Raw genomic sequence first — 20,143 nt, 5'->3', positions numbered from 1 at the left:
TTGGGATGGAGAAGGGTTTCTTGTTCCCAATTTCCAAAGCATTGGTTATGATGTTAGCTCATAATTCGTGGAAATTGTATTGATTTGGGTACTTTTTTACTATTTTGAGCACAGATTTTGCTCTCGTTCAGAGTTAACAGACCAAAAGTCTCACGGTCTTACATTATATACTGTTGTATATTTGCTCTTGAGTGCTTGGAGCGAGCCTTGATATTTTTATTATGCGGGCGGGACTGGTGTGGCCTTTTATTTGATAGGGAGATCCGAATGGCCCTTATTAGAGACAAGCGGACTTGATATTCCAGTGTTTTAAGACCGGTTTGGAGAGGATGTCCTCGAACTCGGTTTACCGATTCCCTAGTTTTATGGTTTTGGAGTTTTATTCCCCTGTTAGGCTGCAAGCTGTTCTTGATTGCTGTGTGCGGGTGGTTGGTAATATTATTTTGCTTTTATATGGGGCACTTGTGTGGCCCTTTTTCCCTATTGGCGGTTGTATTTGTGGAGATCTGTACATGCCCAACATATAAGTTAATTGAGATATGAAACGATAATATTGTTTATTGGCTCACAGGTTCAATTCACTTTTAATGATTCGTGATATAGTGTTATGTCATGTCATCCGATCTTAAATGGTGTGGCCATCGTATGTTGGCATGCCTAACCTTGGCACTTTAACTCTTTTAAGAGAAGCAGGGCTGAGATGGTTAGTGGTCTAGCAGGAAAAGGGATAGCTTGCTTTTGGTAAAGTCATGATGCGAGGGAGATCTACGAGTTGAGAAAGTCTTTGATGATTTGTGGTGATAAAGTGGGAATGTGAAGTCGATCAGAGAAACTGTGCGGTGTTGCTGGTAAGTAGCTCAGTGAGAGAAGTGCAAGATGCTGTGGGTGCTGCACAGTGATGGCCCGGGAGCTTGCTGTTGGTTAGTAATCCCATGCTGTGTGTGCTTAAACATTGCTAGGGTTTGTTGTGTTGGCTAGGGTACATAGAGTGATAGTCAAAAAGATTAGATGTAGAGGAAAGGTGGTGGGCAATAATAGTGTAGCACATGTAGGCTTCCGCTAGGATGCAGGGATGAGTCAGTTGTTGGTCAATATCCACTGGCATGGCTGCTGCGGCCCTGGGTGAAATGGCACATTTCATGTGTTCGTGGCTAAAAAAGCAATGGGAGTGGCCCAGCCATCCTCCTAGAACTGCCTCACTTTAGAATCGCCTGTTTAGTGCCTGAAATCAGCGACTATGAACACTGACAACAAAGTGCACATTTTTCCCTCACATGTTACGCACTAATCAAAGGAAAGCCTTCAGTGGCATAAGTGAGGACCTTCGCCTAATCCCAGCTATAAGGAATTGAGGCTAATCTATACATCCAATTTCATGTAATGGCATTAACTAACCGAAACATACAGATGTCAGGCGCTTCGGCATTTATTTACATTAAAATTACACTATTCACATATGGAGATACCTTCATAAATAAACATCTGCTCACCACTACTGAAATTCTACATTGCGGCAATATATGCATTCTCGCTTTCCAGAATTCTGTTTAAATATATATATATAAATATATATATACAGTGCAAACAATTAACGGTGTAAAAGCATCACCCGCTGTTACATATACTTAAAACAAAACGCCTGTGCGCTTTTCTCTTTCTCTGGTGTGGAGTTTACTCTGAAAAAGAAAAAAAAACAGAATACCGTTTTTGAAAGATCCTTTCGAAGGGGAAACAAAATGAATTTCCACTCCGACGTTGAATACCCGCTACGAAGTTACTGCTCAGTCCAATAAATGAGCTACATCTCAGCTTAGGGATTTTGCACCAAAAAATACATCTATGTGTGGGTCATGATCAATATTGCTCCCCTGTACCCATCTTTCATCGCATGTGCTTTGAAGTGTCTTAGTGGCAGTAAAGCACAATAAAAAACTAAAATAAAGAAAAAATAAAATAAAATAAATAGGTCTCACCAGGTTCACTAATAGATCGGAATTGTCAATCATATTAGTAGAAATGGTAAACACATTGGGCCTCATTACGAGGTGGGCGGTAAGGGATTACTGGCACCGGTAAGGGCACCGGTGCCGGTAATCCCTTACAGCCCTACTACGTGGTCCCTTAGCGGGTCCCTTCCTTAACTCCTGGTTTTACCAGGAGTTATGGAAGGGACCCGTTAAGGGACTTCAGAGTTAATAATGGTACCGCAATTTGCGGTACCGTTATGAGCACCTTCCCCCTTTCCATTGAGCCCTATGGGGGCTGAAATGGGAATGGGGAATGGCTTTTTCAATGGGGACTTACCGGTCCCGCAAAGGTCGGAATAGACCAGTAAGTCCCCATTGAACGGGACCGGACACGGTACCGGTATTGGAGGTAGTCATGGCGCCAATAGCGCCATGACTACCTCCAACCTCGTAATGAGGCCCATTGGGAACTAGCTTTCCTGTCAGTGAAGCAGTGTGTCAAACACAATATATACATTCCTGGAATACAGTGGAAATTAGAAATAATGTTCATATAACTTGGGCTGTTGAGGGGCCATGTCTGAGTATGTTTTAAACATGGGATAGTATGCCATATGACAGCCATGTAATTCGGATCCATGGATCTTCTAATAAGTGCCAAGGGGAAGGCGGGGAAACCAGTGAGTAGGGTATTTTGATTGTCCAGGCGGGAAAGAATGTGGGTCTGCACTGTGGATTGAACGTTACTGTCTGGAACACAGAAGATGTGGCGATGCCATTGAATCAGAGATGGCTACAATGAAAAATCACCTGGTGAACATCATGGCTAAGGACAAAGCCCTGGATACGAGCTCCCACCACAATGATATGAGAATTGTGCCAGATCAAAGCTACCAGTGGTCGCTGGAGACATTTCTGAAGAATGGTTATCCAGTGTGGTCATTTTAGTTTCTAATCGAACAAGCCCATAGATCTTCGAGGATGAGGGCGACTTCCGACTAACCTCAGCCACTGATTAGAACAACACTACTCAAATATCAGGACTGTGACCTGATGGAAAGCTGTCCTACTATATGAGATCAATAAGATATCCATCTTCCCAGACTCCAATCTTACAGTACAGACAGCGAGGCAAACATTCAATGAGGTCAAGCGATGGCTCAGAGAGAATGCGGTTACATAGCAAATGCTATTTCCATCAAGAATGAAAGTAATACATATGTGTTTTGACTCTTAACCGAGAGTCGTGTAGCCAGAGCAGGGGACACAGCACCACCTGTGGCGGGTACAGACTGCATTGAATAATGGGCCTGGAGCCAGCTTGACAGACAACTGTCTTTATTCTCCATGCCTGTCTCTTGGGCGTTAGTAGCCCCTCCTCATCCTCCTTTTAGATCATCCTCAGTTTAAGGAGGACTGTCTTTACAACATCCCCCTGCTCATAATCTGTGTGGGGCAATTTATTCTGCTGCCTACTGGGGGTTTGCAGGGTATTCGTTGTGCCATTGTCCTTGCTACTTGTCCTCCATCTTCTCTACCTTCTTTGCTTCTGTCTCCCTTTTCGGGAACGTCCTCATGGTCCTCCCTCACCCTTTCTTCTTACTCTTTCTCTCTCAGCTTTCGTTTCCTGGCCTCTCTTCTTCCCCTTTCATCATGCTTCCCTCTCCTTTGTTATCCTTCTCTTCCTCCGTTTCATTTCTACTGTTTGACCCTCGTCGTCTTCTGCGATCTTTGTTAGATCAGTCTTTAGTCCTTGTATTGTGTCCTCGAGCGTTCTTCCCCCGTTCACTTTCCACTTTGTGTTCTTTTCCCATTGTTCTCTCTCTTCTTTGGCAGATCTCCATTCCTTCTGCCATTTCCTCAAATTTACACTGTCTTTGCTCCTTTCCTCTTCCTTTGGGAGTATCCTTCTTTTATGGTATCTAGTCAATCCATCGAAAACCATTCCATCGAATGCAATACCATCGAATTATAAGCATCGAAAAGCATTTCCATCGAAATGCCTTTCCATTGACTATAATTTGATGGTATATTCAAAACTAGGGTTAGAGTTAGGGGTGAGGGTTAGGGGTTAGGGTTGGGGCTAGGGTTAGATTAGGGGTTAGATTAGAGTTAGGATTAGGGTTAGGGGGGTGGGGCTAGGGTTAGGGTTAGGGTGAGAGTTATACGGGTGGGGTTAGGGTTAGGGTTTGGGTTTGGGTTGGGCTACGGTTAGATTAAGTGTTATATTAAGGGTTAGATAAGGGTTAGGGCTTGGGGTTAGGGTTAGGGTTGGTGGGGGATGGGCGTGGGGGTTGGGGGGCCTGAGGAGGAACCCCCCCACAATATACAAAAAAAACATTAAAACGTTACAAGGAGCTGGCCAGTGCTGAAATGTCAGCACTGGATAGCTCCATGTAACGTTTTAAAATTACAAAAAAATGCATTGAAATGCTATCTTTTACATGTAAAAGTGCTTTTCCATTGAAACCAGTCCATTTATATTTTAGATGGACTGGTTTCGATGGAAAGGCCCTTTTACCTGTCAATGCTTTGGTAAACAATTATTTTTTTCTGATGGTGTGGCATTTTGATGCTTTTTTTCCCGATGAAATGGTTAGTAATCTTCTTTTATCTATCCGTTGCTCTTACCTTATCGCCACAGCATGAGTTGGTGCTTCGACATGCAGTGGTGGCTCAGCATGTTGTTGTAGAGCAGTTTGTCCTCTCACTCAAACTGAGCTTGCTTGATGGCGGAGGACCTTCCATTTCCTGGAGTGCTGGCATTGGAAGTCCTATGCACTCTGTACTTTCCCTCATGTTCTCCTTTCCCGGTGTTCTCAAGGGCCCTATTGGCTGCGATGCGTCTTTGTGCAACCTGGGTGCTCTCATTACCTTACTTGCTGGTCTTCCTATATGTTTTCCTCTTTTCTTGAACATGTCCTCACCCTCACAGACCTCTGTGAACTGTTGGAGGTGGAGTGTTAACAGACTCTCTTCTGCTAGAGGATGGCAGTGCATGCCTGTGCCACAGGAATTACCCTTCAATGCTGCAGCCTTCCCCCAAGTAGTGTGCGACGGGACGCCGTCTTTTTGAGACTGCTTGCCTTCTCTGTCACGGGTGGATTTCCCTTCTGTCCTGTGGTGGACTGCCATCTGTATTTAGACTGAATCCCCCCTTTACTCTGGCCAGATTGCCCTTTCATCATGTGGTGGACTGCCGTCATTTTGTGGGGGATTACTTCTTCCTTTCAATGGGTGAATTTCCCTAATGTTTCTCATTAACTTTGGGCCGATTGCCCTTTTCTCTGCTGCATACCCCCTCTGTTTCCACATCTCCAGTTAACTGCTGTTGGGGTAAGGGACCCCTGTGTCATTGTCCTGGTTTTGTGAACGGAATCTCTTCGCCGGCACGGGTGTTGGCTTTGCCCTATCAGAAGTATTGGATGTCGCACAGCCGATGTGCTGAGCCTCGCTGTCCTCTACAGTTTGGTGGATGTCAAGCTGATTTCACCGGGCAGACTGCCCTGCCATTTCTCGGGCAGCAGACTGCCTGTCAGTCGTCAGGCGGACTGTCTTTATCTTTATATTGGGTGGACTGCGTGATCCTCCTCATGCGGCAACCTGCCGTCTGTATGGTCGGATTGCCTTCCTGTCCAGTGGGCGCACTGCCCTCATCTTCTACTTGTGGCGCACAGCCTTCTATGGTGGCTGATTGCTTTTTTCTCTCTGTGGGTGGATTGCCTTTCTGTTCTGTGGGCAAACTTACCGATTCCGCCATGGTGAAATGGGGAATTACCCATTCCAAGGTTGGCGAGGCGGTAATTCCCCATTTACCATTGGCTCTTCCCCATTCCCATTTTTGCCCCATAGGGCTCAATGGGAATGGGGAAGGCGGTAATTACGGTACCGCAAATTGCGGTACCATAATTACCTTCAAAGGCCCTTTGCGGGTCCCTACCTTAAAGGCTGTTTCAGACCAGCCGTTAAGGTCGGGAGCTGCAAAGGGACCTCGTAGTAAGGCGTTAAGGGGTAAACAGTGCCGCAACCTTTTACAACGCCGTTAGCCCATTAACGCCTGGGTCGTAATGACCCCCATTGTGTTTATATTTGATGATGATCTGCGTATATACATTTCTTATTCCCAAATAAATATGACCCCAAAAGTAAGTACAGTGAAACAATTTGGTGAAAAACTAAACGCTAAAAATCAATTGGATCAATAGGACACAATCTGATATATTACCACTAACAAGCTGCACATCCTATAGGGTTGACAAATTGCTATTCAAGTGGTAGCCATAGACTCTAAAGTACTTCACCAAAGTAACTATACAGCGGCCCTGGGTGCTATCGAAGTTAAAACTGAAAAATTGACAGTACTTCCTCTTCCAGTGATGCCTAGAATCTCAATTATAAAAATGGCAATGCTTCCCAAACTGCTTTACATCTTTATCAATGTGCAAATAATAGTCTGTAAATCTTATTTTACTAGGTTGAGGTCATTATTTCTGAAACTGATATGGGAAGGGTGGAATCCAGTGTGGCGTGGGAAATGTTAACCCTTCCCAAAGATAAAGGTGGATTGGGTGTCCTGAACCTGGAGATATATTACCATCTTGCATAAATGAACTGCATTATACCTTGGTATGATAAGGTATGTTATGTACAACAGGTGGCAATAGACAGAGCCGTGATATCCCCAGTGAGTTTGACTGGGGCTTTCTGTCATCAGCCAGCAAGATCCTTTATTAATACAGTACAGGTAGCCATAATCTTCTTACACAAGTTCTAATAAAATGGTTGAGACCCTGCTTTTTCACTTAATATATCTGTATACATTGATAGAATTTGACTTATGATGGCATCCCTTGATAGTGTGTTATGGAGGGACCTGGATGGGCTTATTTAGAGGGGAACAGTTCATCACAATGGCTGAGTTCACAGAGGCAGGGGGTACAAAGATGAATCACCAGTTATTGATCAATGAATCCGAGGTGAGGCAGCCGGGGATTCCCCCTCCTGCCCCTAAAGAATACCCATGCCGACGTACCTCTTGACAGCCCCTTCACATAGGTACTACATTTCAGTGTTATACACAATTATTGCTTCAGAATGGTCCACGGTCCCTAAATCAAAGAAGAGATGGGAGAAATGTCTTGGTGAACCCCATTCAGATAAGAGCTGGATTAATGCGTGCAAAGAAACCAAGAAGGTTTCTTTAAACTACAAACATAGAAGGATACACTTTAAATTCTCACTCCAAGCATATTATTCCCCATGGAAGCTAGCTAAAATGGTCTCAGCCAGATGGTTGGCATATCCCAAATGCCAAGCACTGGGCACTGACTCTAGTCACTTTGCATGGTACTGTCCTAAAATAGAGTCCAATGGGAGGAGGTAACTGACGAAATGTCCACTACAACTGAATCTGTGTTATCATGTGATCTGAAAACATCAATACTGGGCGATGTCCAACCTCTCGAGAATAGAGCATGTATATTTACTGCCATTGCTCTGCTCCTGGCAAAGCACTAAATAGCCCTTAAATGGATGAGTGTCAGGCCTTCTCTGAACAAGGATTGGTTTGATGATGTATTGTGGTCCAGTGCACAGTGAGAGACGTAGAGAGAGTTGATGACCCAGAGTTCCAAACCAAGGAATTTGAGGACTATCTTCCCAAACCGTTTATATAGAACACACCTCAAGGATGATGGTCATTTCAACCCAGGAGACAGAATTCAAATATGATGACATATTGGAAAAGGTGTTAGTAATAAGTATACTACTGATATGTATAATGTGATAACCCAGCCCAAGGTATATGTTAATAATACTAGATATGCATTGGATACAGTTGGTTGTCTATTGCTATTCTATTGCTATTTTTTATCATACATCATACATGTTAATTAATTATGCTCGTAGAAGAATTTGGGCACTAGATTTTGATTCAACTTGCTCGCCACTTGGGTGATTTTGGCCGGCTTAATATATTTCTGCAGGAGGTCACGGGAGTAGGAAGTGTTGACCATGTCTCGTATATTGATTTGAAGGGGATTTGGCCCAGAACCTTGCACTTTGAAGAAAGACGATTGCAATTCTTATTTCCCATGGGTTTTGTGTTCTTTATTAAAGTGATATGGGTGGTCAGCCGACATGTGTTTCGACCTCTCAAGTTCTTTATCAAGGCTGAATTAATACATTTGGGTTTAATCATGCACATAGTGAACATAAAGTTATCATAAACATAGTACATTAGACATGAATAACCACTGATTTGATGTAGCAAACTATGTGCATGATTAGTCACATATGTATTGATTCACCCTTGATAAAGACCGTGACAGCTCGAAACACATGTTGGCTGACGACCCATATCACTTTAATAAAGAACACAAAACCCATGGGAAATAAGAATTGCAATCGTCTTTCTTTAACGGGCATGGTATAGGGCCCAAATTCCCTTCTAATAAATTGTGATGCTCCACTTGCTTACACATTTATTTTTTCATTTTATATGTAAATAGCTTTAAAAAAAAGTAAGTTATTGTCTAGAATTAAGGACTTCATATTCTGCAAAGGTTGGAATGGTACCAAGCTGTCTGGGTTTTGTTCACTATGTGTTTTTCAGCGCTAAGGAGAGGATGGCTGTCAGTATATAATCCCAGGGATTTTTTTTATCAGAAGCAGGGGGAGCCTTCAAAGTTCTTGGCAGACAGGCATGTATGTATGTGGGTGTGTTTGGTGTTGTTGCAGATTAGGAACAATTTTAATTCTGTGGGTTTGAGTTACAGGTATGCGCCCGACATCCAGGTTTGGATCAGGGTGAGGCAGGCATTGAGCTGGTGTATGCCTTTGACAAAACAGATGGTGAGGAAGAGTTGCGTATCATCTTCATATTGGATGTGGATGTTCTGGCTGGCAAGGAGACATCACAGGGGCTCCGTGTAGGGGTTGAAGATCAAAAGAAAAAGGATGCAACATTGTGGAAATCCACAGGTGACAGGTGGGGACAGGGAGTTGGAGGAATCAATGTGGACAAACTAATGGCGGTCTTCAGGTATCATATGAACCACTGGAGGACAGTCTAACCATTTCATGAGGTTTTGTAGTATGTCAATATGGGCTTCATCTTCTGCTGTGTCAAAGGCTGCAGCGAGACCGGGAAGTACTAGGAGGCAGTGGTGGCCATCATCAAGGATTCAGAAAGCATTGTCTACTACTGAGATGGTGGCAGTCTCCATGGTACATTTGGCTCTGAAGTCAGATCATTATTTCTGCAGGAGGTTTTGGAGTCCATGGCCCTCATTACAACACTGGTGGTAACGCATGGCGCTATTAGCACCATGGTTGCTGCCGGTATTGTAACAAGTCCGCCAATGTTCAATGGGGAATTACCACTCCATTCCAAGGTTGGCGGGGCGGTAATTCCCCATTGAACATTGGCCCTTCCCCATTCCCATTTTTGCCCCATAGGGCTCAATGGGCCTGGGGAAGGCGGTAATTACGGTACTGAGAATTGCGGAACCGTAATTACCTCGAGAGTCCCTTTGCGGGTCCCTACTATAATGGCTGGTCCAGACCAGCCGTTAAGGTCGGGTCCCGCAAAGGGACCTCGTAATTAGGCGCTAAGGGTTAACGGCGCTGCAGCCTTTTACGGCGCCTTTAACCCCTTACCGCCAGGGTCATAATGAGGCCTCATGTGTGCTTAAAGTTGAGTCGCTATGTCTCTTTTAGGATCTTGCCAAGGAAAGGAAGGTGTGTGATGGGGAAATAGTTGCTAAAATTATCACGGTCCAGAGTTGTATTGGTAGGAGTGGACTATTTGGCCGATTTCTAGTCTTTTGGAAAATGTTTCTTGGGAGAGGGATGTATTGACACAAGCCAGGAAGGGTTGGAATGTTTCTATGGGGAGCTTCCTGATTATGGTGGCTGGTAGGATATCATCAGAGTAGGAAACAGCTTTGAGGGATAGGTTCTTATTCAGATTCTCCATGGATAGGCTTTGCCTGTTTGTACTTAGCTTTTAAATATTAGTTTCTGTTTTATTAGAAATGTGAAATAAATGTGCTAGTAACAGTATATGTTGTGAGATTCTTATTTTAGAAAATTGATGTATGTTTTGTGGTCATTTCATTTCAGGTGTTTCCTGTTAAAATGTTAACGCATGTTTGCTATTTATGTTGCTCTGTATTTGGTGCACATTGTAAATGCATATATATACATTTATATATATAGCAAAACATATAGCAAACATCAGCACACACACACACACACACAGGTAGCATCCGTGTAGTTATGGTTAAGAGGCTCAAACCATAGGAAGAGCACTATTTAGGTGGTTTATTACTTCGCTCCCCCTGAATGTATCCTCACGAAACTTTACAAAAAAAGTATTTGCCCCTGTCAGATTGATCCTGCGAAGATTGGTGAGGTTTTGTCAAGGGGGGGAAAAGTTATTGGGGGATCCTAAAATGTGCGGGTTTTCCCAAAGACGCAATGGAAACAAAAGATGTGCTCACGTCGACAGCCCACACCGCTGGACAGATTTTCACCAAAGGAGCGGCCACTTGGTCCCGAAAGCATGTACTCATCTAAAGAACATTGTAATTGGAGTGTTGTTGTTAATACAGGAATCTAATCATACATAAACATAGGCAATGACTGCAGCATGCAGCATAGAAGTACAATATTTATAATCTTTAATTTTGGATAGTACAATATTGAATGCTACCTTGTCAGAGTTTTGAGGAATGTTAAACATGTAATAACTAGCTAACAATTCAAGACTAAAGGAATAGTGCGCTCAAAATTTGTATGGTCTTAAAAGATGGGCAGTAAATAGGCAATAATACAAAATATATAATAAACATCTTTTTAAAGAAAGTTCCTACGTAAAATGTTACACAAATAATGTTTAAACCCCTTTAATATCAAGTATTGCCATGGTTTTCTTTCTAAGTTTCCTGGGCTCCCCCAGCTCGGGGGAGCTTGGGAAACCTTAAAAAGAAAACCACAGCAATTATAAATACAACCGTATTGTATTTATGATTGCAGCAGCTTTCGCTGCCGTGGGAGCATTTCTTTAATTGCTGTGGTTTTCTTTTTAAGTTTCCCGGTAATTGCTGTGGTTTTCTTTCTAAGTTTCCTGGGCTCCCCCGGCTCGGGAAACCTAAAAAGAAAACCACTGCAATTATAAATACAACTGCGAAGTATTTATGATTGCAGCAGCTTTTGTTTTGAGTCTCACGGGCTCCTCTGAGCGGGGGAGCCAGGGAGACTCAAAACTAAAGCTGCTGCATTCATAAATACAACATTGTTGTATTTTTTAATGCTGTGGTTTTCATTTTATGTTTCCCAAGCTCCTCCGGCCCGGAGCCCGGGAATCTCAAAGCAAAAGCCACTGCAATTATAAATACAATGTTGTTGTATTTATGATTTTTATGGTTTTCTAACCACAGCAATCATAAATACAACAACAGTGTATTTATAAAAGCACTTCTCTGCTCTCAGCACTAATGAAGCAAAATGTGCTGTAATAAAAGCTACCAGCAGGTGGATTTTGTTTCATTAGTGCTGCAACGGCAGAAATTAACTCAAGCATAGGAGGCTCGTCCATTTCACAAAATGGACGCCTCCCAGTGTTTGATATTAAAGGGGTTTAAACATTAATTGTGTAACATTTTACATAGGAACTGTCATTAAAAAGATGTTTATTATATATTTTTTTATTATTGCCCATCTTTTAAGACCATAAACATTTTGAGCACACTTTTGCTTAACTACACACTTGTGCTAGTACAAACAATACATAAGAAGACCCACAATGCATACAAATCAGAGGCACATACAGGGAAGCTAAAGTAAGGAAGAAGGAAACCGCATCATCAGAAATGTTAATAACATTAAAGTTTATCTTCATGTATACAAATGAATTGTGTGTTTGAGGCCCGCTTATTTTCCCATGTATGTGCACCATGAGCTGAGACCAAACCCTAAGGAAAGTACTTTAAGAACATACCACTAGGTTAACACATAGATATATAGCACCTTTTGAATTTTAATATTTGACTGTCAGTGAACAAAACCACCTGGCCTAGATATGTCAGTGAACAAAAACAAGTGTCCCGGATATGTGATGTCATCAGTGATGTCATCAATGACATTTGTGATATCATCTTTGATGTCCTGGGTGTTAGTCTTAGCAGTGCACGGTGGTGGCGTGAGTTATGATTGCTTAGCTTACCATAAATGGCGACTTTCTGAGGTTTTTCGGTTTTACTTGTAACCATAACGTACCTTTGACAAAGTTTTTTCATTGAATATATATATAGATGGAAGAATAAAATGCAGATTTCAATGGGCTGGCACTTACTTATTGCAGATGCGAAGGTGCAATGAAACTGGGGCAGAGAGTCTAGAAGATCATCCTTATCCCCGTGCAAATATTGTGCTGGGGATAGATTCTGAATGTTGGCCACCTCTTAGGTGACAGACATCCTGTGTGCATCCATATTGTTACAGCAGAAGCAAAGTTTCACTTCATCAGAATGTGGTTATGCAAAAAATGCCACTGTGTTAGAGAAATAAAGATGCCATAATTTGCTCTGACCTACAGAATTTCTAAGCTAATGCCAAAGCAGAAGTGCCCCTCATACTAATATTGGCGATGAAGGCAGCTGCGCATCCTGCCCTCAAATCCCCCAGGATTACAAAGTAGCTATATCATATTGGCCTTATAGTGGCAATCCAGTAGATTACCTAATTCGAAGCCCAAGGGACCAAAGCATGGGACAGGAGTGAGAAGATCAACTGGCTGAAGAACACATATGCAGGATCATAGAAGTGGCTCCCCATGCGTCCATGGCCCTGAGATCGCTGGAGGATTCATCAGCGGCTGATGAGTGATTCCAAATGCTCCAAGAAGCTGTACCGGCCAGTGGAGGGAAAGAGTTGCTAGCTCTCCAAGCGCCTGATTTACAAAAATGTTTTAACATGGGAAAGTCACACTGAAAACACGTTTGAAAATCAGGCCCCAAAAGTGCTGCACAACTGCAGCTAGAGCAGTACTGAATAGCCTATGGAACATTCACCATGAGCTCTCAATATTACCAGAGTACCTGTTGCTGCGAGATGAGTGTGCATCGTTGTTTCTTCTGCCCTTGTTCCTAAGGTCTTGGAGCTGGGTTATATAAGGAACCAGGAGTCTGCAAAAACCAAGGCAAGGTTAAGGAAAACATCTGGTTCCCTACTCTCAAATCCCAAGTTGCTGAATGTGTGTAGAGATGTGCCTGCTGTCCAGCTTTGACCTGTGACGTGACTGCCACTCACCCACTCTCAAGACAGGACTAAAAGCCCTTGAACATATCCTAGCATGGCATCTAGCACAGTAAATAGCAACCAACACTTTCATGTAGTCATTGGCCAATGATCAAGATACCCTGACTTCGACTTCTGCGGCTCTGTGGTGGAGAGAGATGCCATTCTGGCACTCAACAAGAATTGTGCAACTCTTGGCCTGCCGGAAGAAGTCAAAGTGGACAATGATCCCCTTATTCAAGAGAATACATTCCAGGCATACCTATCATCATTGGTTATCAAACGCTGGTGCTTAACTCCACTATAGCCCACATCCAATGAAGGCACAAAACATTCCATACATATCCTTAGTGAAGTTTAGATATTTGCCAAAGGACAGGACAGTTGTACTCCCGTATAAGTTTCTCCGGGCGTATCACACCAGCCTCCATCCGACCACAGGTGTGACCCTTGCAGAAGCCTTCATGGGACGGTGTCTCAGAGGAACACTCCAGGCTCAGTCAACATGAGACTGATGCCACACTATTGGAAGTGAGATGGTACATAAAAGACAGAAAGATGCCAATGCAGAGCAAAACATCTGCAGATGCATGCTGTCCTCCGAGCTCAGAGAAGGTGATCGGGTGTGGGTCAAAAATAGGAGGCTGGAGGATAAATGAAGCCTACCATTGGAACACAGGCCTGGCGGATCACAGACGTCAGTGCTTCAATGATGACCGCAAGGAGGGACTCCCAAACAGTCGCCAGGGATTCCAGTTTCTTTTGGTGCCTCCTCAATGTGGACTTGCAGCTAGGAGAAGACCCGTTAGCCTTCAGGCCCGCAGACTAAAAGTGATGGAGAGGAATACCTGTCCCTACCCAAAACATGGAATAGCCGAGAGCAGCAAGAAATGGCCAGAACTCGGGTGGTACTATTTCAAACCCAGGTGGAGCCAAGTCGGATGCACCTCAGATGAGATCACTGTCCAGGTCCCCTAAAAGACTGATGAGGACTTATCCTAGGAAATTGGATGGTTATATGGTGTATGGATAAGGGAAAGAAATGTGAAAAGTAAAGTAAGCATGTGTTTCATCTATCGCTTTGCATTAATAACATTCTACTATAGTTGTTCTGTTTTCACGTTTATGTGGAGGAGGGATGTTATGATGGAATGGAAGTCATGGTCTGTCAGAGCATTCTGGTATAAAACATATCACCACAGAGAAATGAAGAGCCCGGCCCGTGCAATGGTTGGCTAGCTTTCAGGACAGCACCTAGCATTGTATGATTTGTTTCATGTTAGCGAATGTGCAATCTTATGCTGAAAAAGAGGTTTAAACCATATACTCTCAGATGGGATCTGTAGCCCGGGGCTCTTTAGCGGTTTTGGACTGTGACTCGCATGATCCCTTGCCATTGACTATGATGGTTTCCAGCTGATGGGAAGGGTAGTCCAAAACATCTGGAGAGCCAAAGGTTGCAGAGCCCTGAAACAGTTTGCATGCATCATTCAGTTACACTAACCTGTAGGCTGGCAAATGGGGTTCCTTTATTTTGTAGGGGGCATACACAAATGCTGTAACGCCAAATTTTCAATGTGTGCTCTCCACAAGGGACGCCACATTTGAAATGATCAATAGGGCCTGCTGCCTTTTGTGGCAATAAGCAGAAGCCCATGCAGGACAAAAAGCACCATGTTTAGTTTGCATAGAGACTGTGATTTGAGTATCCACCGGACTAATCGATGCGATTATAAAACAATTGTAAAATTCGACATATCACGATGTAACGTTTTGATACAAACTGACAATAAGTAAGTTTACATATTGCGTCGAGGACACTCATATCAAGCTTTCTACGCTTTGTCTCCGCAGGGCCGGCATTGTAATATCTATTATCTTCTGGGAGTGCCGCTTTGTATTCTAGTTTTCGGGCATTCTGGGAACGTATTATGCAAGTTAACTCTGTCTCCCATGGGAAAGAGGTGTGGGCATGGAAAGGAAGGAAGGCGCGATGCACGCCTGTCTCTCCACATTGGATCCTGGTGGCTCAGACACGATGCTTAGAACATATGTGCACCGGTCACATATTCTACAGCAGGCCACGATTTCCCTTTCTTGTATTTTATGTTTAAAAGCTCAATATGCAATAAAAAAGGATTGCTGTAATTTTAAATTGCCCCTGGCTTGCTCATTTGTTTAATAAAAACAGCACACAAAGCTACATGAAAGCGTGCATCTGGGTGATTTTCTGAGAACGTTTTTTGGCACTGAAGGGTCTCCTCAGAGCCGTGCTTTAGAAGGCCTGGTCGAGCTGGCAGACAGTCGCCCAGTCTTACAGATCCCTGTGTCTCAAGAATTCCATTTCAGCTGAGCCCTGGAGAGGGCTTGTCAGACCCCCTCTAGCCACCCCCATCCCCCAAACCATGGTACTCTAGAAGACCACACCAGGCTTCCCTTCATATGCACTTGAGTTAATGCGTGGCAGTTGTGCTTTCTGCCTCCATAATACGACAGGGATGAAGTCATCCTGCCTGAGGACTGCAGTCATAAGTTCGACTGAACATTCCCCGCTGATATTTTCGGTTACCCAACATTTGTATATGAAACTACTTCATTATGGCCAATCATAATATTGTCTTTATCTAGGCAACAGAAATGACATGCAGCACGAAATGCTAGGATATTTAATAGTAAGGAAATGTATGGGATTTTGAATTGCGAGACGTCAGAGTATTACTGTATCTGGGAAATACAATGTCGATTTCCACTGACAAGGGCCATGTGCTCCAGAACTTTATGAAATTAATGACCTCGAAAGTTTGCAAAGAACTGTCCAGTGTTCTTCCAGTAAAGCTGCAGGTTGATTTACTGCTTGGGGTATCCATGGGCCTTTTTGATTAAATTGAATAATGTGTAATCAAATATCAGACATATAATGATGTGCTTTTGTCCAGCGTATTTATGTGGTAATTTGTACGCCATCAACATGAGAAAAAGCTACTATAGGTTCTTATGTTGATTGTAAGTAATGTATTAATGTAAAATTGTCCTTTTTGGTTTGCAAAAAAAAAAATGTGATTAGTGCACTTTATCCAAAAATAGAACATGAAAATCATACCTTGGGAAAAAAAAACAAACAGAGTTAACTATATTACATGAGAAGAGGTTATTAATGAGCCTGCAAACAGCTTAGCTACCTGGTTAGGTATTTGCATTTATATTTTGGCCTTGTTACAAGTCCGGCCGTCTGCGTAAAAATGGCAGTAAGGTGGAGGTAGTTCTGTTACTGCCAGATTATCACTGCATTACCGCACCACCGTACTATGATTTTGGCGGTATTATAGGAAGCAAAAAGGTGAAGGTAAATCTTCCAGCTTACCTTAAAAAATTAACTTATTTAGATTGCAGTAAATGCTTCGGCATTAAATCTGCCAAAAATCCCCCTGGCGTCCTCGGTGCTCCAGAAATGGGGAATTTCCACCGCTTGTAATCCTGTGGTAAATTAAATGGGAGCACAATGGCGGCACAAACATAGCTGGGAAGTGACAGAATGCTGCACAAAGGTTCAAGCAACGGGGGGGGCAGTTGTCAAAGAGTCAGCAGTAGTGGTACAACTGCAGAGGCCCTCATTACGAGGTTGGTAGTTATGGTGCTATTTGCGCCATGACTACCACCAATAATGGTACCGTGTCTGGTTTGGTGATATGGGGATTTACCGGTCCAGTCCGACCTTGGTGGGACCGGTAAGTCCCCATTCACCAAACCATTCCCCATTCCCATTTGATGCCCCATAGGTCAGACCAGGCGTTAAAGGAGGGACCCGGTAAGGGAACTCGTAATAGGGCGGTAAGCGATTACCGCCCTACTCGTAATGCGGCCCAGAGTAAAGAGCAGGGTTGCAGTGCTCTCCTCACCTGCAGGAACGCTGGAGAGTATTGGATTTCCACCTGGAAGGTGTTGCACTATGCTGGGAATAGCAAAAGAACGACTGTGGTCTGGCCTTCCCTGCTGACTAGTTTAGTTTCCAGCCTAGCAATGGTCTGGTTCCTACAGGAGCATATACCACCCAACGTGAAACATTTTACAGCAAGGTGGTTGAGTATATGGGTGGTGGTTGCCTTGTAGGTTACGTGTAATATCGGATGGTGGAGTATCAGAACCTATCCACCTCTTCAACCACCACTTGCTTAATAGTCTCCGATTGTGTAAAAACAGTGATATGACCAAGGTCTACTAGCGCCCTGTCACGATTTTTGGGCACCCCCCTCCTCCGCCCAGCCCTCAACATTCTGTAGACTACAAACAAATCCCTTTCTCTGGGGCGCACGGGTCAACCTTTTCAGGGTGCTTCTGCATTTGTAAGAGGCGCGTGTAGTTCTTAAATAGGCTCTGGTGCCGCGTCTCTGTTCTCACTGTTATGTAAAGTGTTGGTCAATGACTTTCTATTAGTGAGTCACTCACTATTAGAAAGTCATTGACACTTTGCATGACACTTTACATTGTGTGAGCTGGCTGCGCCCTTTATCTCCAGCGCCCCTGTACCACGGCACCACCGAGCCGGGTCCTGATTTTTATGTATGACCCTCCCATGTGTATTACCCCTTTAAGGGGATGTGTTCCTCCCACGTGTATTGCCCCTTTAAGATGGCCATGACTGTGTCATGGCCCAAGCTAAAAAAAGGAGCCCCCGCAGGCACGTGCAGCAGAATGGCTGCAGACTCCAACCATGACACATCTGTGTCCGTCTCTCATTGTGGGCCTGCACGCCTTCATCGTGTGATCACGGTCCTGTGCACTGGCCTGCAGGCCCCATGCTGTGTGACCACAGCCCTGCAGGTCATTGCTGGTCTGGGCCCCCCAGACCAGCCTGGTGCCCTGGGTCCAGTCAGGCACCCACCATCCAGGATGCTCCAGGCATCCATGGTGCTCCAGAGCCCAGGCTGTGCCCCACAGCCTCTCAGGGCCGTGCCCTGCACCACCTCTGTAAGACCGGGTGACCCCAGCAAACCAGCATGGTGCTGGGCCCCCCAGCACCAATAAGCCCAGCCACGTGACCGCCGCCGGCCCCCCAACAGTGATATGTCTGTGAATATTTCAATATTCAAAATGTGCCGCCTCATTGTAAAACTGACGGAAAAGGTGTCGGAAGGAGCAGGTCAGTGACTGATTCTGTTGTCCCTGCTCCCTTTTATGAGTAAGTCACAGAAAATGAGCTATTTCCTATGGTCTTCTGCTTTGCACCTGATTGTGCAGTAAATGCAACATGATCACTGCTGTGCGCAGCATTCATGCATGCATGCATGGCGGTGACTGATAATGGCAGCTGCCATGTGAAGACACAGCAACTGCTATTGTTATGGTTCCCTAGAGATTAGGACTAGGCAGAATTTGTAGGGATCCCAGCCTCTCAGGTTGCATCAAAATGCAATGTTGGCAGAGATGCATGCAGATTCCATGCATGGAGCTGGGAAAATGCAGAGAGAGGCTGTGCTGCTTCATGCTGCATAGCCATCAAGGAAATCCATTTGAAAATGGTGTGGGTATGCTATCACATGCTGCGTGTTTGGCTGCACATGTTTTACAGCATCCAGCATGTTTTGGCACCCCGCGAGAATGAGCCCCTTAGAATGGAAAGGTATCACAGAGTGTGAGGTTTGCATGCCCGTGTCCCTGAAAAAACATAAGAAGCATGAGGCATGGGGGCATGCCTTTGTACCCCTTCTGTAATGACACAGCCAATAGGAGTATACGGTTTCCAAGACAACAGATGTTGCTTCTGTATTGAAAAGGCTTTTAGTTTGCACAGCCATAAGCAGAGAGGGCGGCGGGGTGATCAGCGGAGAAGAGTGAAGGCTGAGAGTGAAGAAGTGTAGAAGGAGAATGCACCAGACTGGTAAGATCATGTCTATTGGAACTGCCTAGTACTGCCATCACAGACCTAGATGTTCCCATTATATGCAAGGTATTGCCATCAAACGGGCAAACACTATTTTCTGTCTCGGGTGTGATCTGATCTGCATGGTCTATCTGGCATTAGTAGTGGTTTAGGTCAGGTCACGCTATATTATGTAATGTTATATGGCTTTTATACTCTGTCAAATCACCATAATAGTTGTCTGAGAGTGGCTGGCCTATCTGAAATATTGACGCTTTGTGTCATACCTGGATAAGCCAGACCTTAGAGTGGCGTTGGGAAGGACTGGGGAAAAGGTAAGCGGTTGGGAAAGCTGGCGAAGGACTGAGCAACAGACATATGGACGGAGTTATGCATCAAGGATAAGGATTTTTGTGGTAGGTTGGGTACATGTGGGCACAACAGGGGGGTGGTATGGATCTCAAGTGCAGGAAGAAAGTACATTTACTTGATACACTTTACCTGATGGCTTAGACCTGGGTTGCCTTTATATTCTACCACAGGTTAAACGCTGGTTAAGAATAAATGATGTGACAGGTGAATGTGATTGGATAACACTAGGGTCCAAAGGACGGCATGAGGGCTTAAATGAATCTTCCAAGCTATGATGCAAGCTCGTCACTTGGGAGTGTGACAGGCAATCAAGACTAAGAGCATGTACAGAGAGTGGCACCCCCCAATCACCGAAACTGATCACAATCCACAAACGGATAGTTATGCATGACAAAGACAAGACTTGTACGTCTAGGTAGGTCTGGAATGCCCCACTTGCGGAAGACCTGTTTGATTATGTCAGTGTTCAATTACTAATCGTGTTCTTGAGCAACACCTGCTGAAACTGTCTGCCAGAAAATTGTCTGCTCCTAGAGAATTATGTGCCTGTACCCAGATTTTTTTGGGGCACATAATGCACGTTTTTGTGCGTTTTTTAACAGTATAGGGGAGTGTGTTCTATCCTGTTAGTCTACATAAGACAAGG

This window comes from Ambystoma mexicanum, chromosome 4p, assembly GCF_040938575.1.
Source record: "Ambystoma mexicanum isolate Mex_15411 chromosome 4p, UKY_AmexF1_1, whole genome shotgun sequence".
In the NCBI taxonomy this organism is placed as follows: Eukaryota; Metazoa; Chordata; class Amphibia; order Caudata; family Ambystomatidae; genus Ambystoma; species Ambystoma mexicanum.
The sequence above is the reverse complement of the archived record's forward strand: the minus strand, read 5'-3'. Positions refer to the sequence as shown.